At 37.6% G+C, this 13,365-nt stretch overlaps 1 protein-coding gene across 1 annotated transcript in view; it reads left to right on the top strand.

Moving 5' to 3' along the window:
- Positions 1 to 13,365, top strand: part of VEGFC (vascular endothelial growth factor C) — a 357,502-nt gene that overhangs the window by 265,568 nt on the left and 78,569 nt on the right. The gene's annotated exons all lie outside the window — the stretch shown is intronic.

The raw sequence follows: 13,365 nt of genomic DNA, 5'->3' as shown, positions 1-13,365 counted from the left end.
GGTGTTTAATTAGAGCTAAATTACTTGGAAAAGAAAACAGAGTCAAATACATTTAGTAAAAACACAACAAAAATGTATTTAGCTTGTCTGATCCAAAGTTTCTTCTAGGGTTCAATGGCCTGTGAAATCTATTAACTAAAATGCTGCTCCTCTAAACAAAATAGCATCTCCATCCTTTAGATGCCAGTTTATTGGCTATAATACCCCAATAACCTACCATACAGTATATGTCAGCAAGAATTAATAAATGTTAAAACAAGGCCACAAGTTACAATAAATGTCCTTAATAACTGTACATTATCGTCAGCACTATGTTATTTTCTGATGTGCTCACTGAGGTGTGTGTTGAGTCAGTTATCTGTATTCAGCATCTGTGCATCATTCCCCAGCACTGGCATAATATGCCACAGCCGTCATAGCATCTCTGCCCGGTGCCCCGCTCACCCCACACAAAGGGTCCTGCAATAAATTATAAGCCCAGTACGGTGCGTTGAAAATCATATCAGAATGTTTTGCGTAGAATGTCTGGTTAGGTTGCTGCACAGCAGATGCCTTCCCCACGTGCACTGAGATATCCCTGTCTGTTTCCAGGACTTCAATACAGAAGAGTGTACGGCGGGAGTAACGCGGAGCAGGGCAGGGGAGGAGCAAAGTTTCCAGGCTTAGACTTTTGCTTATTTATTTTTACTATGCAATGTCATACGAGTGGCTATTTGCAGGCAGCGCAGGCTCAAGGGGCAGCTGCTTTAGGCCCCGCGTTAAAGACGGCCCTGTATATATAGAGTATACAGTATATATATATATATACACACACACACTCCCAATGTGAATCTGCCCTCCTGGGGTCAACTACCCAGCTCCTCTGTGTAACTATGATACTACCAACAAAATCAGAGGCAAACCAGGATTTCTTGAAAGCAAAAAAGTCCATTTTATTGACGTTTCGGGGAGTTTTATTCCCCAAAACGTCAATAAAATTGACTTTTTGCTTTGAAGAAATCCTGGTTTGCCTCTGATTTTGTTGGAAGTATATATATATATATATATATATATATATATATATATATATATCCAGATGATTGTTATTATGTCCTGATACGTAAAACGTAAAACCATATAATTTAAAGAGGGTGTACTTTCTATTTCGCATGACTCTATATATATATATATATATATATATATATATGTATATATGTGTTTACATGTGTTTTTGTATTTATCTGTACACATACATGTTTACACCTATAAATACAGTCTTATTTAATTCTGTTTTTGTTAAAACATAACTAATCAAAAATTCAAATGGAGTCCTTAGGCATTTGGACAGTTTCACAAGTTTGTCATTTGGCACTGACTGACTTCAGTATATTGGATCGAGAATTAAACAGTCACTAAGTAGATAAAATGAAGAGAAAAATCACCCTGAAAATATTATGCAGATCTATTTTTTTATTTTTTATTAATAGAGCACAAACATTTGCACGCTAGCGATATCGGGTTTTCACATTCGTTTGCGCACAGTATAAATTGCGCTGGTATTACAAGTTGAAAGCAAACGCGATTGCTTGAGCACAATTCAAATTAATGCTCATTGGGTTAGCGCATCCTTAGAGCTGTGATTAACCTTCTCAAATCAAAAAAGGGTCACAAAACACATCAGGAATACATTACAAACTACACTTACACTCATAACAACACCATCTAATAAAAATTATTTCTAAAAAATATTGCAAAAAAAAGATATAAAGCCTCAAATTCATGAGATCTCAGGTGTAAGAAAAAAAAAAGGCTGGCAAAGGGCTTTAACATTGAGATACATACAGGTATACATATCTAAAGATGTATATGTATGTATATAAATGTCTATTACCAAGATTACAAGTTGTGCGCTAAACCCGGTGTGTAAATAACGCCAAAAAATTAGCAGTATCGCACTCTCTATAGCGCTGCCATTACAAGTTTAAAAAAAAAACATGACTTGACGTGTGTTAGAAAAAACTAACACCTGCGATTGCGGAATGGCGATCGCTATAACGTATTCCCCATTGATGTCTATGGGGAAAAGAAAGTTATGTAAAAACATAACATCCTAACTTAAACCCCATGTCTAAATACCCCTAATCCACCGCCCCGACATTGCCAACACTAAATAAAGTGATTAACTCCTAAACCGCCATCCCCTGCATCGCTAACACCCAAATAAACCTATTAACCCCTAAACTGCCGGCCCCCACATAACTAATACTAAACTAAAACTATTAACCCCTAAACTGCCAAACACCCGGATCGAGACACACTAAATTAAACTATTAACCCCTAAACCTAACACAATATAACTACCTTTAAATAATTAAAAACTTACCTGTGAAATAAAAAAAAACTAAGCTTAAACTATAAATTAACCTAACATTACTATATTAAAAAAATAAAATAAACGAAAAATAAAAAACATAAATTACAAATTAAAAAATCCTAACACTACAAAACTATTTAAAAAATCTAATATTACAAAAAACACTAAAATTACGAAAATTAAAAATAACCTCACATTACAAAAAAAAACACTAACATTACAAAAAATAAAAAAAACACTAAGATTACAAAATATAAACGAAATTATCCAAACTAATAAAAAATTAAACCTAATCTAATACCCCTATAAAAATAAAAAGCCATCCCAAAATAAAAACACCCCCTAATCTATCAATAAACTACCAATAGCTCTTAAAAGGGCATTGGCTGAAAAATTCAAATCAGCCAATAGAATGAGAGCTGCTTAAACTGTTTAAATCAGCCAATAGGATTTAAGCAGCTATCATCCTATTGGCTGATTTAAAATTTTCAGCCAATAGGAATGCAATGGTACCCCAATATAAAAGGGTTACCTTGCATTCAAGCTTCAGTGTGCGGTGGAGATCGCATGAGGAGGAGGCTCCCCGCTGGATGTCGTCGTCGATGCTGCCGGTCCTTGTCAGCTATGCGCCGCCACAGCTCCACACAACCGAGATGAAGATGCCCCCACAATGGATGAAGATGCCCCGCGATGGATGAAGACTTCTCGACCGCCTGGATGAAGATGGATATCCTGACCTCAGGAACTGTGAGTACATTTTCTGGGGTTAGTGTTAGTTTTGTTTTGTTTTTTTTGGGGGTGGTTTTTTTTTTTTAGATTAAAGTGTCAGTAAACCTTAAAAATAATGTTATATAATTCTACACAATGTGCAGAATTATATAACATTATATTAGCCAAACTTTGTAAAACCTAATGTACCCTTTTAATTTTTTTAAAAAACGGCTTTTTTTACAGACCAGCTCTTTGTGCTCTTCTGAGCAGGTCTGTTTGTTTCACACAGCGCATCGGGCCAGCTGTATAGTCACAGCCCGGCCCAACCGCGCCATTATACACAGTGCAGCTCGCTCCTGCTGTCAGACAGAGCAGGAGCGAGCTGCACTTAGTGTTATGGCGCGGTCGGGCCGGGCTGTGACTATACAGCTGGCCCGATGCGCTGTGTGAAAACAAACAGACCCGCTCAGAAGAGCACAGAGAGCGGGTCTGTAAAACAGTCGTTTTTTTAAAAAATTAAAAGGGTATACAGTATTAGGTTTTACAAAGTTTGGCTAATATAATGTTATATAATTCTGCACTATGTGCAGAATTATATAACATTATTTTTGAGGTTTACTGTCCCTTTAAGGCTTTTTTTTTTTTAATGGGCGCAAAAGAGCTGATTGTCCTTTTAAGGGCAATGCCCATACAAATGCCTCTTTAGGGCAATGGGTAGCTTAGGTTGTTTTGGGGGGTTGGTTGGGTGGGGGGTTTTACTGTTAGGGGAACTTTGTAATTTTTGTAGGTAAAAGAGCTGTTTAACTTAGGGCAATGCCCTAAAAAAATGTAATTTTAAGGGCTATTGGTAGTTTACTGATAGATTAGGGGGTACTTTTATTTTGGGGTGGCTTTCTTTTTTTATAGGGGTATTACATTAGGTTTAATTTTTATTATTTTGGATAATTTTGTTTATTTGTTTTGTAATCTTAGTGTTTTTTTAGTGTTTTTTTATTTTTCGTAATGTTAGTGTTTGTTTTTGTAATGTTAGATTTTTTAATTTTACATGTTTTCATCTACTTAACTACAAAGGGCTCCAATGTACTTTTATTGTTTTTTTTGTAATGTTAGATTTTTTTTATTTCTTCGCAGTGTTAGGATTTTTTAATTTGTATCTTAGGTTTTTTATTTTTTGTTTATTTTTATTTTTAAATATAGTAATGTTAGGTTAATTTATAGTTTAATCTTAGTTTTTTTAATTTCACAGATAAGTTTTTAATTATTTAAACGTAGTTATATTGTAAATTTAATTTAAAGTTGGGGGGTGTTTGGTTTAGGGGTTAATAGTTTAATTTAGTGCAACAATGTGGGGGTCCAGCAGTTTAGGGGTAATTAGGTTTATTTAGTGTTGGCGATGTGGGGGGTGGTGGTTTAGGGGTTAATAGGTTTATTATAGTAGTAGCGATGTGGGGGGTGGCAATTTAGGGGTTAATAAGTTTAATAAAGTATTTGTGATGTGGTGGCTTAGGAGTTAATAGTGTAGTTTATGGGTGTTAGTGTACTTTGTAAAAAAATTTTTATGGGTTTGGTGGAACATTTTTGTTTGGCAAAATCCATAACTACTGGTCTCAGATCGTAGAATGAATTGTGGCGGTATAAGCTATAGCGCTAGCGTTATAGCCGGACTGCACAACCTGTAATACGGAAGACCTCAATATTCCACACTTAAAAGTAATTTTTTTTAGTGCGGAATGTAGAGTTGCATAAAGGCTAAAATGCTAGCGGTATAGCCGTACCGCCGCGACTTGTAATATGGGAGATCTGCATATTCCACGCGCAATGGCCAATTTTTCAGCGGTATAGCCATAACCGCAACACTTGTAATCTTGGTGTATATATGTTAACAGATTTATTTATGTATTTATATGTATATATGTATTTACAGACATATATACATCTATAAACACATTAATACATATGTAAACATAGACATACATATAAGTACATTGGAGCCCTTTGTAGTTAAGTAGATGAAAACATGTGAATTATATATATTTATGCAATAATCATCCTATATTATAAAAGGCCAAGTATGTCTGTCCGAAGCCGTCATGCACAGTAGATACTGCACAAGGACAAACCTACCTGGCCTTTAACCGCAGCGTGTGATAGCTTCAGGAAGCTCCAGCACTCTCAGCTGTTAAGTTACAGCTGAGAGCTGAAGCTCCTGAAATTCCAGGCATCTTCCGCATATGGAGCCGGAGCATGATCGGTGCTCCACCTCCATATGAGGGCAGATGCCTGATCATTACAGACAGTGACAATGTGTGTGTCACCGTCTGTAACGATCATTCTGCTGGTGCCGGTGGGAGGTGTGGGCTGGAGGCGGGTGGCAGGTGGGCGGCTCAACAGCAGATGAGGAAGGGGAGGGAGGAATGGGGCAGCTACACTACAGAAAAGGAGTTTGGGGGTGCGAGGGGGATAAATGGCGATAGCGGGAGGGGGGAGGTGGTGGGACCACTACACTACAGTAAAAAATGAAAAAATAAAAAAGGGGTTTATAGGTACTGGCAGACAGCTGCCAGTACCTAAGACGTTGGCAATAGTTAGAGGGGGGGAGGGTTAGACAGCTGTTTGAGGAGGAATCAGGGAGGTTGAAGGGTTAGGCGATCCTGCACTGCAGAAAAATAAAGAGATAGAGGGATAGGGGAATAGGGATAGAGGGATAGGAAATTGGAATAGAGATAGAGGGATAGATGATAGAGGGATAGGAATAGAGATAGAGGGATAGATGACAGAGGGATAGGAATAGAGATAGAGGGATAGATGACAGAGGGATAGAGATAGGGATAGGGAGATAGAGGGATAGTGTTATTACTGTTTTTCTGCGGCATACGCACATATCCCGTGAGGGCCTGTGCACCAGTATTCAGACACTACACCTTCTCAGAGAGTCAGCAGTGTCTTGTATAACACAAATTATGTATTCAGAAGCAATACACACCACAACCTTCTGAGAAGGTGTAGTGCCTGAATACTGGTGCACAGGCCCTCACAGGATATGTGCATATGCTGCACAAAAGCAGTAATAACTTTTACTAGAAGCTTTTTGGTACTGGAAGTATATTAAAAAAATGTGTATGTTTCAAATTTAATTTTTGAGCTTTCCATACCTTTAAACAAATTCCTGTTTATAATGGGACACTTTAGAGTATTTTGGGCCCTAAACTATTTACTTCTTTTAACAGTGTGTTTGTTGTTGTTATTCTTGAAAGTGAAGTACCTGCTACTGAGATCATCAATAAAGATAAGTGAATCAGTTCACATACACTCATGTTTCACAGATAGTGTTTTTTTATCACAATTAGGTTATGCTGGTTTTGTCTTTTTAACACCTGTATGCCCATCTCAACAGTTGAAAAATGGTCTTGCTAAGCCTACCTGTGAGTTCTTGCTTATTAATAATGTTTTACAGTTCACTTTGACACACCAAATATTATGGCAATGTCTCCAATTTTCTAATCTTGTAATAGGTTGACTTATTTTCATTTAATTTCAATTGTGCAAAAAATAACAATGCATTGACATTGTCAAGTACATGGCTAAGAAACCATTGAGTGGTCAAATGTTTAATTACCTGTGATCCCCTAAAGTAAATGGGCTGTGTATCAAATCCGTTTTTTTTTTATTTATTTATTATTATTATTTTTTTGTAAATGCCCTTAATTCAAAGCCACACTTTATTTATTACATTAAAAGTGTAATTCAGTATGCAACACAATTAGCTATTACTTGTGTCACTGTCCAAATACTTATGAACTGCACTAAAGAAGTTCCCTGGAAGTTTAGGACAAGTTACATTTCAGATCCAAAGAGGTTGATGAATCCAAAATTAGAGCCCGATATTTGGAGTAAATGGTTGAATACACTGAGGAAGTGTTCCATGAAATAGAGAAACATATAGTTAATGGTAGGTTCCCATAAAAGCATTAATATATGTATTTTGGGTCTAAAACTAGGCTTTTGATAAATGCAAAGCACAGAATGTGAGAAGGGCTTCAAGTATTCAACATTGTCTTTATTTCCAAGAAGGGAGATACTTTACATAAATCTATATCATTATATATCCAAACCAAATTTATGTATACAAAATCTATTTACATAAACATTTTCATTATGTAATTTATATTTTTACTAAATATCATGGTAATTGTTCTGATATTCTAGTTTATAAAACATTTATTTTCAGGCACAGCAACAATTGTGTTGGAATCCGAAAAGGTCAATTGTATAATAATAGCTGGTTCAAAAGAACGGCATGACTATAATTAGCTTTTTATGAACAGTAGGAGCTCTGATATAAAGAAACAAAGAATAGGGAGTTGCTTGTAAAACTATCCTGGCGCTGCTGGGTTTGTTTAAAATATGACAAGTACAGTTTAGACTAGATTTAGCAAAGGATCAGATACACTTCTTAAATTAAATGAATGTAACATGATATTTTTATAATGAAGATTTTTTGCACAAGCTTAGTTATCATGTTGTAACAATATAATATGATAAAACTATTAACCTTTTACCGCCGTTATGCCGTTGTATTCCGTCCAACTGGCACTGGGCTTTAGCGCTTTTAGGACGAAATACAAGGTCATAGCCATTGGATGTCCTGAAGTCAACTGCACTTCCTGGATTTGACCGCGGTCTGGAAGGCGTTCCTATCATCATAGGGATGCCCCCCCAGACCCGATCCCATAATTGCGATAGCGGAATTTCAATTTCTCCACATCGGAACGTTGTTCCGATGTAGACATTATGACCCTGTCATGAAAGGGTTAAATAGTGTACTGTTTTAATAAAGAATACATGTTTACTTTGTCTGTATCAAGTGACTATCCATGATGGCAGAATATAGGTATGTTCTAAATTCATAGTAATGTAGTATGGAACTGGCTTTCAAAGGAGTTCAAAATATTTTAAAACTGATATGATATAGTTAAACCTATGTCTGCCCCTTTTGTGTAGATCTCAGGTATAGTAATAATTCACATGGAAGTAATTCAGTTATCTCATTGAGACATGGGACTTGTCAGTAGTAATTATAATATTACAAAGTAAAAATAAATAAGTGTATCCCCTGACATCTTATATTTTTTATATTGTATTATCACATTTGATACATTTGTTTAACAGATTTTTTATTATATGTACCACTGTAAATGCAAAATACATGTAATGATATTTGGCAGGGCTGGTACAAAACATTGTGCTGCTAGGTCCAAGAATAATAGGATGCCCCCATCTCTCCGCCCACTACAGTATAAACCCAACTGAAATCAGCCTCAGATAAAATGTCAGCAGATTGAAATTTCACATGAGAGTATTCTGATACCCAGGTGAGCAGACCTACACACTTTTATAGCCAGAATATGTCTCCCTATGTGCCACTTCTGTCAAATGCTGCTTGGGTCCTATAGTCCCACCTGGTCATTGGAGAGGATGCTGATATTAGGGATAAATAAAATTAAATTTAAAACAATAGCTTCTGGGAATTATGTGTATATATGCATGTGTATCTGGGTTGTGCTAAAATCTTACAAACCTTTGTATAATTTTTGGGACATCTCGCATATTTTAGCTTTTATTTTTATATATGTATAGTATATATCAGCAAATAAGCACTACATTTTAAAAAGGTATGCATAAAAATAAATCTTTTGAAACATTTAAATTTATATGTTTATTTGTTTGGCGTCCGGTTCATTTCCCTTGAAAAGCCTCTGTATCGTATCTCCTTTTTGTAGTCAATTAGGAACAGATTTAACTGTTCCTACACAAATCGAGCAAGCACTGCGTAGCATGATTTAGAGGCAATGTTGAATAAGTAATAGGATTTACTCTTGCTTTTCCAAAATATATAAAAATAAATAAAATACAATTTTAATGGTAAATTACAGGAAAAGGAAGAAAATAAGTAGTGAATGCATATTACATTTTTTTTTGTATGCCTGCTACCTTTTACAGATATTTAAGTTTTGAATTTAATATCTCTTTAAGACTTGATTTTAGTATATATAACTACCATTCAGGTTAAGCTGTCATTCAACTGAATATGAAACAAAAGTAACCAGTGCTGACATGTTTCAACTCATCATGCACCTTTTTCACTATATGTTTGCCCTTGTTTGGTGCCAAGTGCAAAACTGTAGTAGTAAAGTTGCATAACAGTGTCCTTAGATGTCTTTCATTTTACATAATTTTCTCCTGCTCTATGGGTTGCAAATAATTTTCTCACATTTTCTGAGTCTTAAATTAACACATTTTATTTGAATAAGACTTACCCATTTTTAAAAAAAAATGCAGAGCCATGTGTATTACACTGTGCTTGTATCTACCTGGCTTTCTGCACATATGTTATGTTTGTTATCAATAAAAACATGAATCAGATGTCATATAATCTTACAGAGGGCATCACAAGTGTTGCGATGGAAAAAGGTTACAAATCTTTATAAAAAAAAATGTATACAGTAAATGAGTGACTTTTATCGTGGGCTCTGATAGATCATACTTAGATATAAAATCTTAATAACTTGTTAGTTTTCATATTTTTTATGGCTCGTAAAGTGTTTTAGTAGTTTATTCCTGATACACAGACAATAAAAGTCTGTATAATCTGCATCTTACTGATTTTATCATGAGTTTTAAACATACACAGTGCAAAAATATGAAAATTTCTGTCAGACCAAATAATGCAAAAATCTGTTTGCCCCCAACAGCTCACCCAGTCTGGTGCTGAGCATAATCACACAGTAAGATCAGCTGCACTGAGTGTTTGCTGTGTCTCTACTCCTGTTTATAGTAATTTGAAACACTCCAGCCTAGCTCCTCTCCTGCACCTCTCTCTGCCCTCAGAGTGTTATTAGGAGTCAAGGATAACTTAGGAAGCATTGCTGTTGGCTAATAGGACAGTGGATCTAAGGTAATTTTGTGTCACTTCAGTTCTGTGGGTCTTTAACCCCTTAAGGACCGGACATTTCAGACTAAGAGGTAGATTTACTAAATGTCGAGCTATAGCGAATCCTGTCCGCTCAACATCGCTAAATGCCGACAGCATACGATGTCGGCATTTATCATTGCACAAGCATTTCTATTGAAATGCTTGTGCAATGCCACCCCCTGCTCACAGTTTTTTTTAATTTACCTATCAAAACTATATATTTTTTAGTAGACAACCTAAGGTATTGATGTAGGCTCATTTTGGTATATTTCATGCAACCATTCCGCTTATGCAGTCATAACATAAATAGATGTAAAAGCTTCTCTGGGATCCCCTTTGTTCAGAAATAGCAGATATGCATGACTTTGCCATTTGGTAATTAGAAGTAATTAGATTGCCACTGCACTCCACACTTCTGAAATTCCTGGCAGTTAAGGGGTTAATCAAGTAGCTTGTAAGGTTAAAGGGACAGTATACACTCATTTTCATATAACTGCATGTAATAGACACTACTATAAAGAATAAGATGCACAGATACCGATAAAAAAATCCAGTATAAAACTGTTTAAAAACTTACTTAGAAGCTGTCAGTTTGGCTCTGTTGAAAAGGTAGCTGGAAAGCCCACTGCAAGTGGCAAATAAGACACTCCCCCTTCTTTTGCATATGAAAAGACCCTTTACACAAACAGCAGCAAGCTGGAGAAGGTAGCTGACAGTATTCACATAAAACTTTGGGGCTTGGTTAGGAGTCTGAAAATCAGAGCAATGTTTTTTAAAAATAAGCAAAACTATACATTTATTTAAAAAAAAAAACTTTATGGGCTTTATAAATAGATCATCTACAAAACATTTATGCAAAGAAAAAATGAGTGTATAATGTCCTTTTAAGTTTAGCTGTAGTGAAGAGATTACATTCCCACCTGATTTCTCCCATCCCCTGATTGCTACCTGATCTTTCCTAAGCAGCTCTCTTCCCTCCCTCACCCCCCCACTGGTTAGATAAAGTTTTAGTCCTTTTTTTAAATACATTTTTATTTAATTTCTTGCAGTGTAGGATTACCCCATTACCTTCCCACCTCCCTGATCCCTCCCAAACAGCTCTCTAACCCTCCCCCTCTAACTAGTGTCTGCCATCTTAGGTACTAGCAGCTGTCTGCCAGTTCCCAGTTTTCTATACATTTATCATTTTATTTACTTTTAAAAAAAATATTGGTATTGTTAATATTATTGGGAAAGTTGTAGAGTGCCTGTAGTGTTGATGAGAGAGGTCATCAGTTGCGGTCTCATAGAGTGCCTACAGTACTGGTGAGATAGGTTATCAGGTGCGATCTCATAGAGTGCCTGCAGTGCTGGTGAGAGAGGTCATCAGGTGCAGTATCATAGAGTGCCTGCAGTGTTGGTGAGAGAGATCATCAGGTGCAGTATCATAGAGTGCCTGCAGTGCTGGTTAGAGAGGTCATCAGGTGCAGTATCATAGAGTGCCTGCAGTACTGGTGAGAGAGGCCATCAAATTCAGTCTCATAGAGTACCTACAGTACTGGTTAGAGATCTATTCAGGTGAGGTCTCATAGAGTGCCTGAAGTACTGGTGAGAAAGGTTATCAGGTACAGTCTCATAGAGTGCCTGCATTGCTGGTGAGAACATTGCGATTTCATAGAGTGCAGAGTGCCTAGTTTCACAGAGTGCTGCCAGTGCTGGGGAGAGAGGTCATCAGGCTCATTCTCACAGAATGTCTGCAGTGCTGGTGTGAGAGGTCATCAGTTGCAGTCTCACAAAGTGCCAGCAGTCCTGGTGGGAGAGGTCATCAGGTGTTGTCTGAGAGTGCCTGCAGTATGTTTAAGCAAGATCATCAGTTGCAGTCTCACATAGTGTCTGTAGTGCTGGTGCGAGAGGTCATCAGTTGCAGTTACAAAGAGTGCCTCCGGTGCTGGGGAGAGAGGTCATCAGGCACAATCTCATAGAGTACCTGAAGTATGTGTAACCAAAGTCATCAGGTGCAGTCTCATAGATTGCTTGTATTCTTGGTGAGAGAGGTCATCAGGTGCTGTCTCATAAAGTGCCTGTAGTGCTGGTGAGAGAGGTCATCAGGTTTGGTTTTGATGCTGTGTTGTAAAAATAACCATATGCCGAGAATGTGTTCCAGAGACTAGTATTGTTAATACTATGGGGTAAGTGTAGAGTGACGGGTATACTGGCGAGAGAGGTCATCAGGTGCAGTCTCAGAGATTGTGATATGGCACCTGATTACCGCTCTCACCAGCACTGCAGGCAGAGTGCCTGGTGTACTGGTGAGGGAGGTCATCAGGTGCAGTCTCACAGAGTGCCTAGTGTACTGGTGAGAGGTCATCAGGTGCAGTCTCACAGAGAAATTGAAATAATTCAAAGGTTTATTATTCCCAAATAACAACAACATTTCAGCAGTTACCCCTTATTCATGCAACATAAATAAGGGGTGACTCCCAAAACATTGTTGTTATTTCTCTGTTCATAGCCTGTGAATAATAAACCTTTGAATTTTTTAAATTTGCTAGTGCGGCTACACTTTGTGACATTTGTACTGGTGAGAGAGGTCATCATAGGTCTCATAGAGTGCCTGCAGTGCTGGAGGGAGAGGTCATCAGGAGCAGTTTCACAGAGTGCCTGGTGTACTGGTGAGAGAGACCATCAGGTGCAGTTTCACAGAGTGCCTGGTGTACTGGTTAGAGAGACCATCAGGTGCAGTCTCACAGAGTGCCTGCAGTGCTGATGGGAGAGGTCATCAGGTGCGGTCTCATAGAGTGCCTGCAGTGCTGGTAGGAGAGGTCATCAGGTGCAATCTCACAGAGTGCCTGGTGTACTGGTGAGAAAGGTCATCAGGTGCAGTCTCATAGAGTGCCTGCAGTGCTGGTAGGAGAGGTCATCAGGTGCAATCTCACAGAGTGCCTGGTGTGCTGGTGAGAACGGTCATCAGGTGCGGTCTCATAGATTGCCTGCAGTGCTGATGGGAGAGGTCATCAGGTGCAGTCTCATAGATTCCCTGCAGTGTTGGTGAGAGAGGTAATCAGGTGCAGTATCATAGAGTGCCTGCAGTGCTTAGATGAGAATAAGAGAGAAGCAGGAGTAGCCACACTGATTGAACAATGCTGGGAGGTATAACATTTTTTGCAAGAGATGCAGTCTCATAGAGAGAGAGTGCAATTGGTGCACACTGTGCTTCTATCTTACACATGTGGTCTGTTGACATAAAACAGTCATACCCATAATGTTCCCCCACACCACACCCTTCTAGAAATGACCAGAATAAAAGATGGCAACCCTATCAGTGACTTAGTCTTATTTTTTATCCTGT

Source organism: Bombina bombina, chromosome 2, assembly GCF_027579735.1.
Source record: "Bombina bombina isolate aBomBom1 chromosome 2, aBomBom1.pri, whole genome shotgun sequence".
Taxonomy (NCBI): domain Eukaryota; kingdom Metazoa; phylum Chordata; class Amphibia; order Anura; family Bombinatoridae; genus Bombina; species Bombina bombina.
The sequence above is the reverse complement of the archived record's forward strand: the minus strand, read 5'-3'. Positions and strand labels throughout refer to the sequence as shown.